We start from the raw sequence: 14814 nt of genomic DNA on the forward strand, positions 1-14814 counted from the left end.
ACCATTGATGAAGGTGAAAGGCAACTTCAAGTTCTTAAGCATGTGGTGGAGAGATTCAAACTTTGAAGAAAACATGGAAAAATGGTGGAAAGAATGTAAAGATATTAAAGGCACTCCTAGTTTTTGTTTTGTTCAAAAGTTAAAATATCTCAAAAACAAGATCAAAATATGGAACATGGCTTCCTTCAAGAACATCTTTGCTGAAAAAATTAGAGTGGAAGAGGAACTAAATAGGATTAATAATCTAGTGATAGAGAAGGGGATGACAAATGAAGAATTCCATGAAGAGAATTCCCTTAAAGCGGAATTGGCAAAAATACTCCCGAGAGAAGAAATGTATTGGAGGGACAGATCCAGGGAATTATGTCTTAACAACAAAGAAACAAAGAAGAAGAAAGAGTCGCTGTCTTAACAACAAAAAAACAAAGAAGAAGAAAGAGTTGTTGTCTGCAGATCGCTGTCTGTAGTTGCTTTGTTTTGTATGAGCTATGGATGGAAAAGCGTCAACCTCCCCTTCGCCCGCAAAATGTAGTGGAGAGTCAAAGAAACAGAAATAGAAGGAGAAGAAGAATTTGCAAAAGAGAGCCCTACACAGGAGGCAAAATCTCCACCACAGCCTGCAGATGTATCATGACAAGCATAAGCATGAGCATAGTCCCAAGCTCAAGAAAAGGTTCCTTGTATCGGCGTCCTACCTCGTCGAAATGCTGTAGCCCACACCTAATCTACGTAATGCAGCTTATTTAAGTGTAAGTCAATCTCTTACAATGCGTCTTTGTTTTTATCGCGGCTGGAAAATCCAACAAATGATGTGCAGGGAAATAATTGGTCGTGTTCTTGAGATGGTGTTTCACTCCTTGTGTGCAATGTTTTAGTTTGACCCAATTTGCCACCATATTTCTCCTCATATTTTTAATGTATGCGAAAATGCATGCAGTTTAGAATGAAAAAACTTTCTTTTGCCAGAGGATGTTTCCTTGTGTCATAAGCTTTTTTCTATTTGTATGGGTTCATGATTTATCATTCTTATGTATTTTCAACTCAGATTTAGATGATGTTTTAGTGTATCCGAAAACCCCTTCTATTTTTCTTTTTCCCCTCTTTCAAGAGGATGTATAATTCTGGCTATATCCAATCTTATGTATTTGCAACTCAGATTTAGATGATGATTTAGTGTATGCGAAAACCCCTTCTATTTTTTTTTCCCCTCTTTCAAGAGGATGAATAATTCTCACTGTATCCAATTTTCAATTCACTTGGGTTTATCACCGGGGACCTAAACCCACAAGAATTGAACACTTTCCTTTTGGTGATTGCTCCAACTTTTACACTACAGTTCCATTGATGGTTTTAATTTTTACAATGGCTTAGGTTTTGTTATGGAATATAACTGAGGCCTTATTTATAAATTTGGAGTGGGTAGGGTTGTATAGTTCAAAGCAACATAAGGTAAATGGAAAAAACAAATCATCTAGTGGAATGCTTGCATGAGTGTACTCTCATACATCAAAATGGTGTCTTGTTTGGTGGTGATCTTAAAAAACTGATATCTTGTTTGGTGGTGATCTAGTATAGGAGTTGTCCTCCTAATTTTCTTTTTACATGTTTATGAAGTTATCTGATTGTCTGTGAACTTGAAGTTTGGAAGATATATAACATTTTTTCAGCTTTACATAGGGTAGAATAATCCCCTGCTCTAGGGGCATTTGTTGTTATATACTTAAGTCTTAACAGCTTTAGCTGATATCATAGTTAATGAACACTTATTGTAAAGACATGTCAATAACAATGCAGTGTTTGTAGCCAAATGAAGAAATACATCATATAAATGTAAACCAAATTCTTTGTTAATGGTGGACATTATTATAATTTCTTGGATTATATTTCATGCTTGTGTGCACTTCATGTCTTATGGTACTAATGTATACTTGCTTCATGCCTTAAGTGAATTCATGTGTATACTTCATGGGTACACTTCATGCTTTACATGTATTCGTGCCTTATGTGTATATTCTATGTTTTGCATGGATGCTTCTTGCCTTATGTAATTCATTTGTATACTTTGTACTTTACACCTTATGTGTATTCGTGTGTATGACTAATGCCTAATGTATTCATCTGTATGCTTCATACTTGTTGTATTGGATTCATTCATTAAGTGTTTCTGTATACCTTTCTCATGTATGCTTCTGCCTCTATGTGTATTGCCACCCATGTGCTCATCCATGGATGTGCTTTGTATCTTATGCAATTGTTTCATTTACTTTCATCATGAATTCTTTTTGTTTTGAACGAATGCCCCTTATCTTACATGTTTCAACGTGATTGAATATGCTTAGTTATTCCATGAGTATGCTTTATGAGTACTTATAAATGGGGTGATTGCTTTAAATCACCTAGGCCCTTCTTTTTGCAAACATGGGTTTCATACTCCTAATAACATGTGAAGGACAACATAGGGATTACTAAAACATGACGATACTATGAAAATCTATAGGATGGAAGAATGTGTAAGAGTAATATAGGAAGGAAGAGTGTGTAAGAGTACAATTACTCAAACCATGAGGTGATAATATAGGAACTTCATGAGTATAGAGATTTTGCGCATAAATCATCATAAGAGTAGAAAGGAAACATGTTGAGAATGCAGTCAAACAAAGATAATGTAGGATTTGAAAAATACAAATCCACAGAACCCAAAAGAAACCTGCATGCAAGAAACCTGTCACAGAGAAAGAGAGAGAACGAATAGAAGGGTTTTGGCTCTGACAAAGAGAAAAGATGTATTATCAGAGAAAAATGAATCAAGAATATGAATAATACAAGAGATCAATCCTTATAAAGGAGATCAACACCAAAAGGAAAACCTAACCCTAAGGTGTGAGCATTTAATAATTAAATATTAATTATTAAATGACTAATGTATGCATAAAGAGAAATCTTAAGAGGAGAGCAAAGTTAATTAATTACTTTACTCTAACACCCCCCCTTAAGATGAGCTACAATGCAGCTACAAACAATGCAGAAGAAAGCAAAGGAACTACAATGCAAAAGAGGGTCCCAGCAACAAGGCCTGATGAGGTACCCAAATACAAGAAAATCTCTATAAAGTGGAGTAAAGGAGAAAACCCAGTGGGAAAAAACTCCTCTCCAAAAAGAGATAAAGAATCATGCTGAAAAGAAAACATGAAGGAAGGAAGGCCTCACTGAGAGATAATATTAGCCATATTCAATTTATTCCTGATATATTTAATACCAATCTACCACCTAAGTTTACCAATACGTCAATATCCAATCATAACAATCTATATGGTTATAGACTGTATGACACGAAGGAGTGATACCAGACTTAATTAATTGAGATCTTATTCATTACCCACCTCTATTTGGTAACTATGATATTAGTGACATTCACGCTACCCACTGAAATTTTTAATTGACTAAATATTTTCCAATATTAATACATACTCTTTATGGATGTTAAGATTAAGCCAAGTTATTATTATTAACTTTTCATGTTGTCATCTAGATCAAACATCTTGCACATTCCCTAATTAATACAACCTCTACATTTTGTGAAATTTATGCCTCTAATTGGGGATTGAGACATATTCATCCAACAAATTATAAATCAATAAATTTAGACATATCTCATATGTGTATTTCTCTCATGAACAGTATGTAATGATAGAGTAAAATCATCATTTGTGGTTTCCTTACAATAACTCCTGCAATCAGAACTGATACTCAAAAACAGTATTTATCATTTCAGAAACTGCTTATCACAAATTATTATGTTCAAAATTTGTACCAAGCATGATTGAACATAATCATCTTCCACGATATCAAACCCCTTTACAAATGTTATAGCAATTTATCATCTCTCGAGCAATGGTGTTAGGCTACAACTACCATACAAAACAACAATATTCAGTGAACAAATTTCTAAGGGCCCCATTCTATAAGGCATAGGCAGCATGATAATCTCACAATTAAGGTCTTTTTTCAAATCATCATATTGCCAACCTAACCAGTTTTTGCAAACACAATTGGATGGCCTTGATCCTTTCCTCTAGAAGAGAGCGGGCTTGTCTTAAGTTAAATCATGCCAATTTCCCACTATTGGTTATAACTCACACTCAAGGTAAAAGCATATATGCCTTAATTCAAACCTACAACATGTAGTAATATTAGAGTAGAGTCATATTGAGCACTACCATTATGATCACCCTAATTTGAAATTGTTTGAGGATAAGCAATCTGGGGAAGGGAAGACTGTCATGTCCCCACATTTATAGTAGAAATAATTAATATAGTTTTTGCCATATAAAATTATATGTTAAAAACATATCAAAATTATATTATATCAAATTAACATCAAAATAATATTATATATTATCAATTTACATTTTATATTGAATGATGTTATTATATTAACAATAAATAATATTATATTATCAATTTACATTTTTTATTGAATGATTTTATTATATTAACAATACACATTATATTATAATGGTGCTTTGTATTAAAACTTATATTATTTTTGTTAACCAATTAACCCCTATATTTACCAAGGCCCGATAACCATTCTTTAAAGGGTGGTTTGAATAGTTCCAAATCGGGTTTTATATGAAGTGATGTTCTTCTTGAAAAGAGTCGTCAGAAATAGAGGGACATCAATTCTTCAAAAAGGGGGGTGCTGCCTATTAGGAGACCATCGTGGCTCTTCACCACATGGGGAGGTAGGATAAATACCCCTCTATACAAATGGGAATAGGGAGAATACAGGAGGGGAACAAGAAAGTCAGATCTGCCAGCAAGGATAGAGAAATGTACAGAAACTGCCAGCAAGGATAATAAAAGAGAAGAGGGCCTGTAATGGAATATAATAGCTGATATTATATATATAAAATTTTATATGGTCTTAATTAAATTAATGGAATTAATATGATATAAAGTTCAGAAGCAAATAATGCATAATTATTAAGATAGCATTAAAATGATTATACATGAGAACACTATTAGACATAAGACACACACATATATATATGTTAATGAATTTAGAAGGAATAAGGCAATCAAATTTAGTTTGTATAAGTTGCTATAATACTGTACCATGCTAATAACATAAAATACAACAATAACAATTAATGAATAATTCTGATTTAAAGTAATACTAACAGAAATAACTGTTAACAATCTAATATAAGACACTAAGGCAATATAATATGATGAAGTATAATAACTATGTCAAGTACCAATTGATTATCATAATTAGTTCAACTGAATGACAAATATGACTTCATTGGAATATTACAAAAGGTTCTTTGTAAATGAGGGACTCTCTTAAGTATGCCACTCCATAGTGGATGCCTAACATGTACCACATGGAGCCAAGAGGGGTGAAGCATCTGCTCTTGGGCTTAAGAGAGAAGGCAGTTGTGATGAGGGGGAATGGTGATAGAACACCTCGTTGGGTACGCCACTCCATGATGGATGCCTAACACCTGCCATATGGAGCCAAGGGGGATATGGTATTCTGCCCTTGGGCCTAGGAGGGATGGTTTCTAGGACACCCTATCCAACTAATGGACTAAAGGAATTTATTAGTAACTAACTTACAAACTAACTTTATATAATAATCTGATCTCATTTAGGAAATATAATAATATGATTATATCCTGAATTACCGAGTTCGGCCCCCTAGACCCTTGATACTGGTCCAGTATGGTCCTGTTCGGGGTTCGGGTCCGGTTCACCTATGGTTCGGACAAGGTTTGTGGTTCATGGGCCTGGTTCGAACCAGGGTGAACCCAAGATGACTCATGGTCGAACCCAAGAGGACCCAAGACGAACCCAGGGGTCTAACAGTCCAAAAATGGATTTTTTTGTTGCAATTTTTTTTTTTTTGAATTCCACCACATAAAAAATTAAAATGACCCTATGTCTCAAGCCACACACCTATGCATCTTACAACCAAGAGAGAAGCACAAGTCTTTATGAAAGAACAAGTCAGAAATCACAATTCCCGTATGGGAGAATGCACCTTGATCAGAATTTTGACTTCTTTGGCCTTGTTCCCGACATCTTAAAAAAGCAAAAAATTGATGCACGCCATGGAGTTCCATGTGGGTTTGAAGGTTGTAATCTGGTGTTGGCAGCAGGGGCACATCCCCTCGACCCCACCCTCTACAGCAACAGGGAGCGTGCCCTGGGCGCTGCCACAGGACCCTGCGAGGGGCACTGCATATATATATATATATATATATATATATATATATATATATATATATATATATATATATATATATATATATATATATAATTTACATGTTTTTGTACTAATGAACCCAAACCCCTTTTCAAAATTTTGCCATACCGGCGTACCGGGTTCTTCGAACCCGAACCAGTGCCTGAACCCGAACCGGTAACTTAGATTATATCCCACAATTATAATTCTAATAGTCATTAATATAGCAAATTTGATATCATTTAATATAGTTCATGTTTCAGTTTAAGTGTTATTTCATATATGTTCTCTAATTTTGTTGTAGGAAAACAGTATACAAAGGTACACCTATAAAACCCAATTACCTATTTATAGATTTGGCCAAATTTAGGTTAAATTATTGTGTAACTAATTAGGGGACACTACAGTGGTATCAGAGCATGATTCTCCTAGCCTGTTGGACAAAACAACTACTCAGTTAGGACTAATTATTCCAGTCTCTTCTCAAATAAATAAAAAATTGAATTGGTTAGGCCAACATTGCATTCTTATGAGTGTGCCTTTACCTGCTTCGTGTCTTATGTGTTTCTTATGTGTTTTGAGCATGCCTACTCCATGGGTGTTTTATATGTACACTTTCCTGATGTATACCTTGTGCTTGCACCATGTCTATCATGTGTCTAGCATATGTGTTTTATATCTTATGTGTGTTTGTGTTACTTCATGAATGAGATGTTTTCAGATGTCTATTCCATGAATACCTCTCTCTTGTATGCTTCATGATCGATGTGTCTTTAGCATGTCCACTCCACGAGTACCTTTCTCATATATTCTTGTACCTTTTGTGTATTTATGTATTACTTCATGGTTTACATGTATGATTCATGTCTTGCATGTATTCATATGTATGGTTCATGCTTTACATAGCTCCTTCATGCCTTGTGTGCATTACTTCATGCCTTGCATATAGTCATGTATGTTGTTACTTGGCTTACATGTATCCATTATTTCATGCCTGTGTGCACTTCATGTCTTATGGTACTTATGTATACTTGCTTCATGCCTTAAGTGAATTCATGTGTATACTTCATGCGTACACTTCATGCTTTACATGTATTCGTGCCTTATGTGTATATTCTATGTTTTGCATGGATGCTTCTTGCCTTATGTAATTCATTTGTATACTTTCTACTTTACACCTTACGTGTATTCGCGTGTATGACTCATGCCTTATGTATTCATCTATATGCTTCATACTTGTTGTATTGGATTCATTCATAAAGTGTTTCTGTATACCTTTCTCATGTATGATTCCGCCTCTATGTGTATTACCTCCCATGTGTTCATCCATGGATGTGCTTTGTATCTTATGCAATTGTTTCATGTACTTTCAGGATGAATTCTTTTTGTTTTGAACGAACGCCCCTTATCTTACATGTTTCAACATGATTGAATATGCTTAGTTATTCCATGAGTATGCTTTATGAGTACTTATAAATGGGGTGATTGTTTTAAATCACCTGGGCCTTTCTTTTTGCAAACATGGGTTTCATACTCCTAATAACATGGGAAGGAAAACATAGGGATTATTGAAACATGACGATACTATGAAAATCTATAGGATGGAAGAATGTGTAAGAGTAATATAGAAAGGAAGAATGTGTAAGAGTACAATTGCTCAAACCATGAGGTGATAATATAAGAACTTCATGAGTATAGAGATTTTGCGCATAAATCGTCATAAGAGGAGAAAGGAAACATGTTGAGAATGCAGTTAGACAAAGATAATATTAGCCATGTTCAATTTATTCATGATATATTTAATACCACTCTACCACCTAAGTTTATCAATACGTCAACATCCAATCATAACAATCTATATGGTTACAAACTGTACGACACGAAGGAGTGATACCAGACTTAATTAATTGAGATCTTATTCATTACCCACCTCTATTTGGTAACTATGATATCAGTGACATTCACGCTGCCCACTGAAATTTCTCATTGACTAAACATTTTCCAATATTAATATATACTCTTTATGGATGTTAAGATTAAGCGAAGTTATTATTATTAACTTCTCATGTTGTCATCTAGATCAAACAGCTTGCACATTCTCTAATTAATACAACCTCTACATTTTGGGAAATTTATCCCTCTAATTGGGGATTCAGACATATTCATCCAACAAATTATAAATCAATAAATTTAGACATATCTCATATATGTATTCCTCTCATGAACAGTATGTAATGATAGAGTAAAATCATAATTTGTGGTTTCCTTACAATAACTCGTGGAATCAAAAGTGATACTCAAAAACAGTATTTATCATTTCACAAACTGCTTATCACAAATTGTTATGTTCAAAATTTGTACCAAGCATGACTGAACATAAATCATCTGCCACGATATCAAACCCCTTTACAAATGTTATAGCATTTTATCATCTCTCAAGCCATGGTGTTTGGCTACAACTACCATACAAAACAACAATATTCAGTGAACAAATTTCTAAGGGCCCCATTCTATAAGGCATAGTCAGCATGATAATCTCACAATTAAGGTGTTAGGCTACCACTACCATACTAAAGCTCTATAATTTGTTTATGTAAGTTTTAAACTGAGTCTATTTTCTTCTTTGTTTCAGTATGCTAGTGTTCTTCAGCATTTTACTTAGCAGAGATAAATATTTATGCTGATTTAAATAATAAATCATTTTTACTTTGAAACTTTTCTTTGCTTCTCATTGATCTATGCTTTTTGAGTCATGGATACTTGAGACTTTTGTTTATTACAATACATCTGTCATTCTATGCTTTTTCATGTAGATCATTGTGGATTTCTCATTGATCTTGTAAAAGCCTCTAAATTATTTTGATTTCTTTTCTCAGGTGCATTAAACTGCTGGTCCTTTGAATCAGACAGAGAGAATGAATGTGCAGGTAACCGATAGAGTTCTCAGCTGCTCTTTCCAAGAAATTTTTACTCGTTACGTTGTGAAATATGTAGGCATCTTTCATGATTAAATTTGTATGCTGAAGTTGCTTATACTGGCAGTCACATACGTCCACTCCACCTCATTCTACAAGAAACAGGACAAATTCTATCAATTTAGAGGATTATGATACAGATAACATAGACACACAGGATGCGGATCTAATGGTAGGATTTTCTCCAATCTCCATTGTTTCTAGTTTTTGTGAAGATATAACTTCTCTTGCCCAATACTTTGTTGCATAATATTATAAGTTTGGGTATCAATGGTTGCAGAGACAAACATATCAGCTAGCTACTATTAAAGTTGAGAATAACCCTAGCTAGGATGAGTAGTCCAGTCCAATGCAAGAGAAGAGGACAAGAGATACTATATCTTTGTCACGGCGAGAAGGAATTCGGCCTCGAAAGTCAACCATCCGACATTCTTCTCAAGATTTTGAAGACTAGGAATGCACAGAGGAGGAAGATGATAGAAATAAAGGGGAGGCTGGGATGAAGGAGAGGAAGATGAAGTTGATGAAGTTGAGGAAGAGGGTGAGGAGGGTAAGGAACAAGAAGGAAGGAGACGGTATGCTCTCCGAAAATGCACTGAGACGAGGAGGTTTTCTCTTGAAAAAGAAGAAAAGCAACGACTACAGTCTCCACCATGAAAAGTACTGCATAAAGGAATGGGAATAAAAAAATGCACGTGATGTGAGATGAGGTGGCTCAAGGGCGAAAAAACATCGTTGTGCACAAAGAGTTGATGATTCAGATGATTCTCTTCTTGTGGATGAGATGGATCAGGGTCCTGTTGGTTCATCATCATGGATGCATGTGGGAAATACAAACTTTGGTCAGCAATGGGTTTGTGGCGGACTTGACATGCATAATGCAACTGCATGGGGTTTGAAAGTTGCAGCATCTGGATGGGGACACCAAGGTGATACGTTTGGCTATGGAGGTGTAGGTGCACAACCTAGTGAGCCTAGTTCAAAAGGTGGAGCTGACATTCAACCCTTGCAGGTTGATGAAACAGTGAGTTTTGATGATATTGGAGGGCATTCTGACCACATTGATGCATTGAAAGAAATGGTTTTTTTCCCTCTTCTCTATCCTGATTTCTTTGCAAATTATCACATCTCTCCTCCAAGGGGAGTCTTATTGTGTGGTCCTCTGGGAACTAGAAAACCGTTGATTGCAAGGGCTTTAGCATGTGCAGCTTCCAAGGCAGGATAGAAAGTAAACTTTTACATGCGAAAGGGAGCTGATGTGCTCAGCAAGTGGGTTGGGGAAGCTGAGCGGCAGCTGAAATTACTTTTTGAAGAAGCACAAAGGAACCAACCATCCATAATATTTTTTGATGAAATAGATGGTCTTGCCCCAGTGAGGTCTAGTAAACAAGAACAAATTCACAATTTTATTGTATCTATGCTTCTTGCTCTAATGGATGGTCTAGACTCTAGAGGTCAAGTAGTGCTTATTGGAGCGACAAACAGGATTGATGCTATTGATGGAGCTCTTCGCCGCCCTGGTCGGTTTGATCATGAATTTGTATTTTCCTTACTCGATTGTAAAGCACGAGCTGAGATATTAAAGATCTACACAAGAAAGTAGAAGAATCCTTTATCAAAGGAATTAAGAATGGAATTAGCAGCAGCTTGTATGGGGTATTATGGTGCTGATTTAAAAGCTTTGTGCACAGAAGCTGCAATTAATGCTTTCCGTGAGAAATATCCTCAAATATACACTAGTGATGATAAGTTTGTCATAGATTTGGATTTTGTGAAAGTAGAGAAGCATGATTTCTTGGAAGCTATGTCTACTATTACTCCTGCTGCCCATAGAGGTGCAACAGTACAGTCAAGGCCATTGTCCCTAGTAATAGCTCCATGCTTACAAGGACAACTAAAAATAATCAGTGATTATATTTTTGACATCTTCTACTTAGTGGCCAAGGGTGATAAAAAAGATTCGCTGAATGAGAGTTCGCACCATCTTGCCAAGTTACTTGGATTTCCCTATGGTTCTTCCATTCCTTTTGTTTACAGACCAAGACTTCTACTTTGTGGGAAGGAGGGTGCTGGCTTGGTACGATTAGAAATTGCTTTCATAGATGTTTACACATCTATAATATTAGTCTGTTTTTTAAAACTTTTGAATTCGCTGGCTTCTAATCTAGCTACATTTCTGAATGATGCTATATTTCTACTTTTCTTGCCAGGATCACATTGGCCCTGCAGTTTTACACGAATTAGAGAGGTTCCTTGTGCATTGTCTTGGGCTTCCATCACTTTTGTTCGACCCAAGTGCACAGACCCCTAAGGAAGCACTAGTACACATTGTGGGAGAAGCAAGGAGGACTACTCCTTCTATCTTGTATCTGCCTCAACTTCAACTTTGGTGGGAGACGGTGTGTATATCATTACATTAGTACACTTATACTTTTAAAGCTCTATGCCTTTGGGATTTCCTGTGATATATTTGAAATCACTTTGTTTTTATTGCTAGAGCTTCCTAAAATGACTATATATCTGATTTTGTTTGTTTGACTGAGCTTCATAGGCCCATGATCAGCTAAGAGCTGTTCTACTATCTATACTGGAAGAATTGCCTCAGACCTTCCTTTATTACTTCTTGCAACCTCCTCTATACCCTCTGATGAATTGGATGGAGAAGCTGCATCCTTGTTTGGTCGTCGCTATATGTATGTATCAAGGACATCATTGTCTTAGTTTTTGTATTGTTTCTGCTTAGTTTGTTCAAGATTATGCTAAGGCATGTGAATCCTTTTCTGTATAGCATTGAGTACCAAGTACTTCGCTAGCTTCTAACTCTGTATAAATTGAATTTGTCATTGAATTGAGTGTACATGAATTCGATGGTATCTGGTACAGCTTGAATGGATTGCAAATTTTATTTTGGTTTAGTATAATAGAAGGTAAAATCCTGAATGGATTACATTCTTTTGCTTTATGTGCAGTTACCAAGTAGAAAAACCAAGTTCAGATGACAGGTGTAGATTCATCTCGCAACTAGTTGATGCTGTTCTTACTATCCCTGATCAACAAGTAGTAATTACTCCTAAAAAGAATGTTTCTAATCCTGAACTTCCAAAGGTACCAAAAGCAGCAAGAGGACCAAGTGAAACTGAGCTACGTGCCGAGGTAGAAGCAGAGGAGCATGTTATTCGACGACTCCGAATGTGTCTTCGGGATGTCTGCAGCAGGTTTTGTAGTGATGCATCAATCATTATTTGATTCATTTGTTGAGGATGTGTTTACCAAGTGAAAATTAATTTTGAGTGCTTATATGTATCCACATACAATGTGCAGACTTCTGTATGAAAAACGGTTCAATGTCTTCCATTACCCTGTCATGGATGAAGACGCTCCTGACTATTATGCAATAGTTCAAAATCCAATGGATATCACTACTTTACTGCAACGAGTAGATAATCGACGTTACTTGACATGCTCAGCATTCCTGCAAGATGTGGAACTAATTCCAGCCAATGCAAAAGTAAGCATGATTGGACATGCCTATGATCCTATCAGCTTTATGGGGTTGAACAAAAATTTGTTTTCCATTCATTCCTGATAATAAATATCATTAGTTTCGCATAACAGGCATATAATGGTGATGACTGCAATGGAGCTCGAATTGTCAGCAGAGCATATGCACTAAGGGATGCGGTATGGTTAAATATGCTAATAATAGAGACATACAGTAATCGAAGTTCAAATGTTTTATGTCAAGTAGTAAGCATTTATTGTTCACTTTGCTAATCCTTGTCTTACGCATAATCAGATTCTTGGCATGCTTTCCCAAATGGATCCTGCACTAGTTGCCTTTTGTGATAAAATTGCTGCTCAGGGTGGGCCAACTCGTTTGTCAGAGGATTCAACTACAAATTTTCCTTCGAATCCTGTTGCTCAACCAGTTCATATTACAAGAGCAAGTGAATGCTTACGCAACGTTCAGCCTGATATGAATGTATCTCAAAGTTATGAGGTCTTGAAGCGCTCAAAGCAGAATAGTGATCCTGATCAAGGTGGAATTATGCTTTGCACCATGCCACTTGTAATCCTTTTTTATTTTTGATATTTAGAATTAGAAGCACAATTGTATTGAAATTCTTAGAATGTGTTTTTTCAACAGGTAAGGTTGTGGCTGGGGACTCTGATCCATTTGCTGAGGACAGTTCACAACCCATGGAGATTGATACTTCTGGGCAGAATACTCTAAAAACAAAATGCCTTCATGGTAGTGTGACAAATGAGGCATTTAAAGGTGTGCAGCAATGTGAGGCAAATAATCAAGAAGAAATAATGAATCAACCGGAACGCAAATCCTCTTCCAAAGTGCCAATAAGCAATCACTTGTCAGAACTGATTGAATCAATAGAAGATAATTTGTGAAATGTACCGAAGGTTATGGAATCTCAGAAACTTGAAAGACTTTATGCTCTAATTTGTCGAAGGGTGATATCCTTAGCAGATGCGAACAAACCAACAATTATTAAATTCTTGAAGGACTTCTCATCTGATGAAAGCAATTTTCATAGATAGTTTTGTAACCGAATGTCCTATGAAGTTTATTTGGGGCTCTAATTTGTCGAGGGGTGATATCATTGAAAGATGTGGACAAAACTATGATTTTTAAATTTTTGAAGGACTTCTCATCCGATGAAAGAAATTTTTAAAGAGAGTTTTGTAACGGACTGTCCTATGAACTGCTATGTTACCAGAAACGCGACGGGAGAACTTCGTTTCGTGTTTTCCCCGTCGCGAACGGCGGTTTCCAAACTGCTGTCTCACAGTCAGAGAAATTTAAAGGAGTGAATTTTGCAGTGAAGACCTTAATCTTACTACAGGGGAAATAAGAGAAGATATCATTAATACTGTGATATATGCACAGGAAATCTTGGTAATACATAGGTTTCAGTGAGAATATGCTCACTTTGTAAACAGATTTCTTCATGATAATGTTCTCTTTCGGGTTGAATAAATTGATTTTTTGTTATTGTCTCCATGGATGAGTGTGCATTGCTTTCAAATTGATATGTCAAGGACATTGATATTGGTCTTCTTACTCTTTCTGAGTTGCATTTTCCATTTACTGTCTTCATTCAAGGAATGGATTAATCTGGTCTAAATGGAATATGGAGTAATGTATGTTCATCTTTGGATTTCTCGGAAGAATTGCAGAAAGTGTCTATTGGTGGGAGTGTTTCTATAATGTAATAATACAAAGGCGCCCCTTGGATGTGAATTTGTAGTGTCATGATGACTCTCTGCATGGTTTGGTATTTGACTTTGTTGCCCGGATGAAGCACTGATCTGAGTAGTTATTTGTTCAAAGGTCTAAGCATTCATTGGAATTCAAAGATGAATCATTTGAGCACTTTATTTTCAGTTATGTTCTTTGCTTTGTTAGCTTAGGATTCTTCATGTTCTTTGATTTAAGAAGTGAGATAGTCAAGAGCAATGTCAGTTTGAGAAAATCTTGCATATTATTTTATATCTGCTTCTTGTTGCTGAATAATATATCATTTTTGAAAAGGGATACCTTTAGGTCTAGCAGAGCCTAAAGAGCAA

At 35.8% G+C, this 14814-nt stretch overlaps 1 pseudogene; it reads left to right on the forward strand.

Annotated features, from left to right (window-relative positions):
• The first annotated feature begins 623 nt into the window (after positions 1-623).
• LOC131054368 (ATPase family AAA domain-containing protein At1g05910-like) lies at positions 624-13785 on the forward strand (annotated as a pseudogene).
• The last annotated feature ends 1029 nt before the right edge of the window (positions 13786-14814 follow it).

This window comes from Cryptomeria japonica, chromosome 2 (genome assembly GCF_030272615.1).
Source record: "Cryptomeria japonica chromosome 2, Sugi_1.0, whole genome shotgun sequence".
Taxonomy (NCBI): domain Eukaryota; kingdom Viridiplantae; phylum Streptophyta; class Pinopsida; order Cupressales; family Cupressaceae; genus Cryptomeria; species Cryptomeria japonica.